The sequence below is a fragment of the Bos mutus genome, chromosome 8 (genome assembly GCF_027580195.1).
Source record: "Bos mutus isolate GX-2022 chromosome 8, NWIPB_WYAK_1.1, whole genome shotgun sequence".
In the NCBI taxonomy this organism is placed as follows: Eukaryota; Metazoa; Chordata; class Mammalia; order Artiodactyla; family Bovidae; genus Bos; species Bos mutus.
The window spans coordinates 28,226,877-28,234,409 of record NC_091624.1 but is presented as its reverse complement, the minus strand read 5'-3'; the positions used below and the strand labels follow the sequence as shown (position 1 = coordinate 28,234,409).

The following is a 7,533-nucleotide window of genomic DNA, read 5'->3' as shown; positions in this document are numbered from 1 at the left end:
TAAACACTTTTGGAATCAAAGGACACTATCCAAGTAGTGAAAAGACCATCCACAGAATGGGAGAAAATACTGGCAAGTCACAGATCTCACAAGGATCCAGTGTCCAGAATATGTAGAGATGTCATAAAAGTCAACCACAAAAAGACAAACAACACAATTCAAGAACTGGCAAAGGTCTTGAAAAGACATTTCTCCCAAGAAAATATATAAATGGCCAATAAACACGTGAAAAGATGCTCAACATCACAACTGTTAATCAAAACCACAATGAGGTACCCCCTCACACCCATTGAGATGGATAGAATAGAAACACACGGACATTAAGTGTTGGTGAGGATACGGAGAAATTGGAGCTCTCATACCTTGCTAGTGGAAAAGCAAAATGATATAGCCACTGTGGAAAACAGTTTGGTGGTTCCTCAAACAGTGAACATAGAATTACCTTAGGATCCAGCAAGGCCAATACAAAAACATGTACATGATTGTTCATAATGGTCAAAAACCAGAAACATCCCAAGTGTACACGATTGGATGAGGGATTAAACAAAATGTGGTGTATTCAAACAATGGACTATTAATCACCTATAGAAGGGTGAAGCGGTGGTGCATGCTACAATGTGAATGAACCTAGAAAACACGCTGAGTGCAGAAAGCCAGACACAAAAGGTCACATATGTTATGATTCTATTCATATGAAATGTCCTGAATAGGCAGATTCAGAGTCAGATTCATAGTTGTCGGGGTGCGGGGGCCCTGCGTGGGGGCTGATTGCCTGTTGGGTACAGGATCTATTTTTTGTTTTCTTCTTTCCCAAACTTTATTAAAGAAAAAGCAACGGTGGTTGCTTTCCAGAACATAGTCAAATTTCTGGGAGTTTTCCATTGAAAATGTAGCATTTGCTTCCGTATATATGCCAGTGTGTACTAGGTAGGGGCCATGATAAAATTCTAATTTTAGATGAACTTTCTAATATTCATCTTCCACCCTGTCTGTGGTCTGTCTTTGGATCAGCAGTAATCATCTCAACAGTCACTGTGGCTGCATTAATTTTTGTCTGCAGCTCTCTCAGCTCTTCTATACACACCAAGTGCAGAGTTTGAGCAGCTTCATTAAGAACCTCAGCTCCTGTGTTAAAACCAAGAATACGCTTGTCTTAAGCAGCAGGCAAGCCCTCTTCTGTTGGGTTTGTGTTAGCAACTGCGTGCCATGTCAGGGTTCCTGGACCAAAATGTTAATTGTTTGAAGCACTGCCAGGTAATCACCATGGGTTGACTCTGAAAGGTAGCCTGGGCCAGGACACCAGCCCTAAAATTAGGATTATTTATGTCCAAATTGATCATGGGCTCTGCATTTTTAATTGATGCAACAGTCAGCATTTTTTGCATTATCAGTTACCAAGTAATTGTATTTTTCAGCATTATCTCCATATCCAAATCTAACAGCTAAACCAAGAATTCAGTCAATTGCTTCTTGTCCATCTAGAATCTTGAAAGAACAGTGAACATCTCTGAGAAACTTTTCAAAGAACTTGGGTTGGTCACTGTCGTGGGTTACCTCTGTCTTCAGTCTTACAGTGTCTGATTTTCTGGTCTTCAAGGCAAACATCGAGTTTCTAAATTCTGTTTTATCTGTTCAGTTAAAGAGGTAGGTTGTGGCAGAGAAAGCCCATCATGCTTCCTGCTTCAGCTGGGAGGGCCAGATCTTCTTTTGTGATGATGAGAACATTCTGGATTTAGTGATGATAATTGCCTAAGTCCGTGAATGTACTAACAACCCCTGAATTGTACAGTTTAAAAGGGGGTTTTATGGCATGCAAATTATGTCTCAATTTTTTAAAAAAAGGTTTTCTTGGTCAGAGTGAAATGTAGTGGCTGAGTTGCAGGTCATGTCCTTGCAACTCTGGCCTCCTCCCATCCTGTCCCCTGGGGCGGGGGAGGCAGGAAACACAGGGGGTGGGGGGCAGTTTCCAGACAATTTCAGCTTTCTGTCAAATTCATATCCTCATTCATTTCACCCTGTGATTCTGTGATTCCTTCTCTAGGGCACAGGTGGGAGATGTGATGGAAAACTGCAGTGTGGCAGACAGAAGCACAGCTGGGGGCCAGGCTGTACGGGGACCCTGCTTGGCTGTCCCAGGGCAGTTACAGCACAGGAGCTTCAGGTCTGTGGTCTGTCTGGCATCTTGAAGGCCATGTGCTCCCATCCTGGAGAGATGCCAGCAGAGCTGGCTGACACCCCTCAGGTCCTGGGGAGGGGCTTCCTGTACCAGCTGGAGGCTGGACCAGACGATGTTGATTTTCTGTGTTATTCACAACACAAATGCGTTTAAAAAAGATCTCCAGAGTTACAAACAGTACCTCAGAGTAGACTACCTTATTTAACTAACAAATAAACACTGTTTTACAATTGGCTTCCCTATTTGCTCAGATGGTAAAGAATCTGCCTCCTGTGCAGGAGACCTTGGTTCAATCCCTCGGTTGGGAAGATCCCCTGGAGAAGAGAATGACAACCCGCTCCAGTATTCTTATCTGGGAAATCCCATGGACAGAGGAGCCTATGGGCTACAGTCCATGGGGTCACAGAGAGTTGGATGTGACTGAGCAACTTTTCACTTTCAGCTACTATCAGCTGCGAAGAAACCGCTGAAAGGTATATCCTTGTCATGACTTCAGAATTTTGCCTAGTTGCCTGTGATGACATCTTACCTCTGGCACCTGAGGTGAGGTTAGAGTGAAGTCAGGCAGAGGCAGCAACTCCCCACCCTAAGAAACCCAGTGCAGCAGAATGTTCATCACGGGAAGAGTGTTCATCACATCATCATCCGCGTGCTGGACATCATGATGTGCTTCTAAAAGAGCAGAGCCAAGAAAAGTACCAGAACGGTAGGATCTGGGAGCTCCAGGTGTTGGGGATGCAGGACAAGCTGTCTTCCCCTCTATTATTATGGTTTCCATCCTGCAGGTCAACAAAGGAGAGCTCAGAGAGATCAGAAAATCTGTCCAGGGTTTCCCAGCTGACCATATGGGGGCAACTTTCTAGTTTATCCTTAGCAGATTGTGATCCTGTCTTTTTGCCTATTCATCTTTCCTCCCTTCCCTCCCTCCTTTCTTCCACCTTCTCCCTTCCCTCCTTCTCTGTATCCCTACCTTCTTCCCTCCTTCCCTTATTTCCATCCTCCAATCCTTTGAGCAGAGACTACCACGTTCATTCACTCATCTGGCTGTCCTCTCCTTGCAAGTGGGGAAACCAAGGCTGGAGAGCGGCACCACCACCTGCTTAAGGCCACTGAGCCTCCTGGCTGCCTCCACCTGTGTCTGCAGGGCCTCACGCCATTTGTGTTAAATTCTTGTGAAAGAAGATGAGGGTGTGAGGCTGCAGGCTTGGTCCTCCCAGGGAAACTACTGACCCTGTCCTCAGGCCCCCGTGAATGAATGCTGGTGCTTTGTGAACAGAGGTCCCTGTGCAGCCCTGGGTCATGCTGGCCCTTCCCCAAGTGCCATTCTGAGAACACCCTGGACTCCAGTTAGCACTGCCCACTGCCCTTGGTCCATGTGGTGTGGGGGGCACTGGCCTCTACAATCAGAATCAGGCATGGGCTGCAGACAAGCGTGGGGACCCCAGGGTCAGGGGTCTGGCTGGCAGGGACCAGGCATGCACTAATCGATCAGTCCAACAGCCTCCACCCCAGCTGTGGCACAGGCAAAGTGGGCCCTGGGAACAGAGATGCTGATCCAGCCCAGCATTATCTGGAGAAGGATGGAGAGCTCAGGGCACACACCCTCAGCTGCCTAGAGCTGCAGTGATCACTCCTCCTGTGCCCGGGCCTAGGTTGCCCACTGGAAGCACTGCAGATGTCTGCTCTGTCACCCTAACGGTGACCTTGCCGGTTGGCAGATAGGAAACTAAGGCCCAGGGGATGAGCTTATTGCACACCCCCCCCCTCACCCAGCCTAGGCGTCTCTCCCGCAGGCTGGTGTGGCCTAGGGTGGCCAAGGGGTTGGACCTGAGTCCAAGCCACACTTCTGATGGCCACCATAGGGGCCTTCATCTTGAGGTTAAAGGCCTTGCTCCATGGGAAGCCCAGAGGAGTGAGATGGGTCAGTTAGCACAGACCAACTGGCTCAGGCCCTGCTGGGGCAAGGGGGCTGCCAGACCAGAGGAGCAGGGGCTCTGGGCTGCGACCTGAGTGCCTGTTGCAGAGAAGCAGATGCTCCGAAGGTGGCCCCACATCAGGCAGGGTTATAGGCCCCTCAGGGACCTCACCCCTCTGTGGAGGTGACTTCTGAGCCTAGGGCTGACAAAGGAGATGGAACCAGTCACTCAAAAGCTGAGCGGAGGTGGTCTGGATGTCAGCAGGGCAGGGAGAGGTCAGCCCCTATGAGGACAGTTCAAAGGAAAGAAAGCTGGTTCGAACCCATGGGCAGAGGCTGAGTTCACAAGTGACGGGAGACATGGAAATTAAATCCTTGGGGGGATATAGCATTTCTCCTAATGCAAAAGTCAATTAATGTGCTCTGTGGGCAAGCCGACAACACTGGTGGGAGTGTAAATTGGTACAACCTCTCCTGAGAACAGTTTGCCAAAATCTGTCACAATTATGAATGCATGAACTTCTGACCAAGCAGCTGGTTCAGGGTTGGCCAAGCAGGTGAGTGCACGGTACAAGCTGTGGGACAGCCATGACTGCCATTTGAAAATACTAGAAAAGCGTGAAAACAAAAAATGGAATTCACCCAGATAGAAATAAAAGTGAAAGTGAAGGTCGCTCAGCTGTGTCCCATCCTTTGCGACCCCATGGACTATAGTGTCCAAGGAATTCTCCAGGCCAGAATACTGGAGTGGGTAGCTGTTCTCTTCTCCAGGGGACCTTCCCAACCTGGGGATCAAACCCAGGTCTCCCACATTGCAGGCGGGTTCTTTACCAGGTGAGTCACTGGGGAAGCCCAGATAGAAAAAACCACTGCCGATATCTGGTGTATTTTCTTTGAGATTATTCCTTTATTGGCTGTTTTAACAATTGTTCCTTGAGCTTGCAGAATACGTCAAGCTTTCTTGTGCCAGGAATCCAGTGTGGAGTGTATCAGTCCACATTGCTGCAGTAACAAATTATCACAAACTCCTTGGTTTAGGACAACGAAGGGTTACCCAGGCCTCCCCCTGGAACCTTGTCATTTCCAACTTTTTGGTATGTATAGTAACTCTGAGATAAACTACTCTAGGTCTAAATCTTTGCTTTCCTCAGGGTAGATGCCAAAAGTGAATCAGAGTAAGAAATAAGTGTGAGGCTTTTCCAAGCTGCTTTCCTGAAAGGCTGGGACTGACTACTTGCTCACAGCTTGCCTGTCTGCTCCCCTCTGCCAGCACCGGGCCTTATTATTAAATCAGGACTGCTAATCTCCACATGAAGATGCCAGTTTGTTTTACTTGCCTTCTGACAGTTCCTGGTGAGACAAAACTGTGGTTCTATACGTTCCGAGACTTTCTGTGCTTGTTGGCATGACTTTCATCCTCTTTTCTTTGGGGAATTTGGCTTTTTTCCGCTAATACTGAACCTGTATTGACTCATGTGAATTTCTGTATATTAATGATAACTCTCCTTGCCCTTTATATCTGCTGTGAGTCTTTTTTCTCAAGGGAATGGCTGCCTTTAGATCTTGTTTCTTAATATTTAAAAATTTGGTCAATGTTATCTTTCTTTTTTAAATCTCTGATCTCTCCTCCCTGCCCTGCCCCCTTTTGCTCTTGTGTCTGGAAGGCCTCCCCACAACCAATACACACATGCAAACACACACATCTAATAAATGATCACTTAAAGCTCTCTCCAGCAAGAGACAGGGCCTCTTTTGACCCTGGAGGCCTGGTTATATAGCCTGATCACCGCGTGCTCTTGGGCAGCTCCCCTTCCTCTTCGAGCCTTGGTGTATCCTCCTATTAAAAGCCCTACTTTGCTCTTGCTGGTGTCTGTGTTGGCCTCTGCCCCTCAGCTTCAGAGCCAAGGCACCCTGCCCACTAGCCCTCCCACAACTCACATCCTCACAGACAGACCAGAACCACGTCAAGCCCCACGCAGCACACTATACCCCACATCCTTACCCCACGGCGTCCAGGGCTCAGCTCCTGCCTGTCTGTCCCTGTGATGTTGATGTAAAAACCACCCCAGGGCCTGAGGCTGCCTGCAGTATCTACTAATGCCAGTTAGAGTTCAGGTCTTTATTCAAAGTGGAGTGTGATTCTGGCTGTTGGTGCCTGCCCAGTTACCTTGTAAAATGGCAGTTCTATCTCTAAGACCAACAAGTACTGGAGTCACTGCTGTGGTTTATTAATCAGTGACTTCATTCCTGGATGTGTAGTTCACATGAAACCTTATAGAAAAACATGTTGCAGCTCAATGGCCTCAGAGGTTGTGACCCATTCCCTTGGCAGGTGTGTGCAGAATGTTGAGCCTAGGAGGGTGGCATTAATGTTTAATGAGCACCTACTGTGTGCCAGGTTGTTTAGGGCCCTCCCATTCTCCCATGGTCTGATGAGGTGAGCCATTCAGTAGATGAGCAAATTGAAGCCACAAGTACAAGAAGAATGAATGGGGCTCCCTGGGGGTTGGTGCAGACATTCAAAGAGGAGCCATGCCTCCTTTCCCAAGGTCAAGGTCAAGGTCAGGGTGTAAGTGGGATGCTTCCTCCTTATTTTGGAACAAGCCCTCTTCCCACATCCAGTCTTTGGACCAAAGGGGGACATGTGCCCAGTCTGGCACGTCAGAACATCCCAGCCCCGTACCCAGGGGTGGTTCAGGGATGAACACGTGACCTCTCAGCTAAAGACATCCATCTCCAAGGCTTTCCTAGAGTTGTGGAGGGAAACACTGGAAATGTCAATGTGGAGCTACTGGTGGGCATGGTGCTCCTCCAGGAAGAGTCAGACTGTATGTGAAGCCAACAGAGAAGGAAGCATAGCTGAAAGACAGGCATCATCCTCTTATGATGTGGTCATTTTCCAAAGTGTGCACTAGGCCTGGCCACCAGTGAATCCGTTTGGGCAGCAGGATGAAACAGAGGCAGTAGATCCACAGCAAGCAAGGGCTGGCATGCGCCAACAGGACTAGCAGGAGAAAGGCCAGAATTTGAGGCCTCAATGGGATGAGACTTCTCTAGAGGGCTCAACGGGTGTTTGGTGATGATATATTATATGACCTGGACACCTTTTCATTCTGAATGAACAGGCATTCCCAGGGGCAGGTATTGCGATTTGAACTGGGTCAGCTGGAAAACCCCAAGTCAAGTAGGCCAAGTTTCCAGCCAGTGGAAAAAGCCTCTTTTGCATCACATGGAGAATTATGTGTCTCCCCTGAGAGCTCATGGGGGCTGATCGGGCCCACTGAATGTAAAGAGAAAACTCCGGGTGAGTGCAACCCCTGTGAAACATAGTGGCATAGCCCACCTCGGCCACTTGTCAGAACCTGTCCTAGACGGTGGCCTGGCTCTGGTCTGAGGACTCCAGCCAAGGCCTTGTGGCACCTGGCTCTCCACGCTCCTTCTC

The 7,533-nt window shown here is 48.4% G+C and overlaps 1 pseudogene; it reads right to left on the bottom strand.

Annotated features, from left to right (window-relative positions):
- Positions 1 to 973: 973 nt before the first annotated feature.
- Positions 974 to 3,333, bottom strand: LOC102282570 (RNA transcription, translation and transport factor protein pseudogene; annotated as a pseudogene).
- Between the last annotated feature and the right edge of the window lie 4,200 nt (positions 3,334 to 7,533).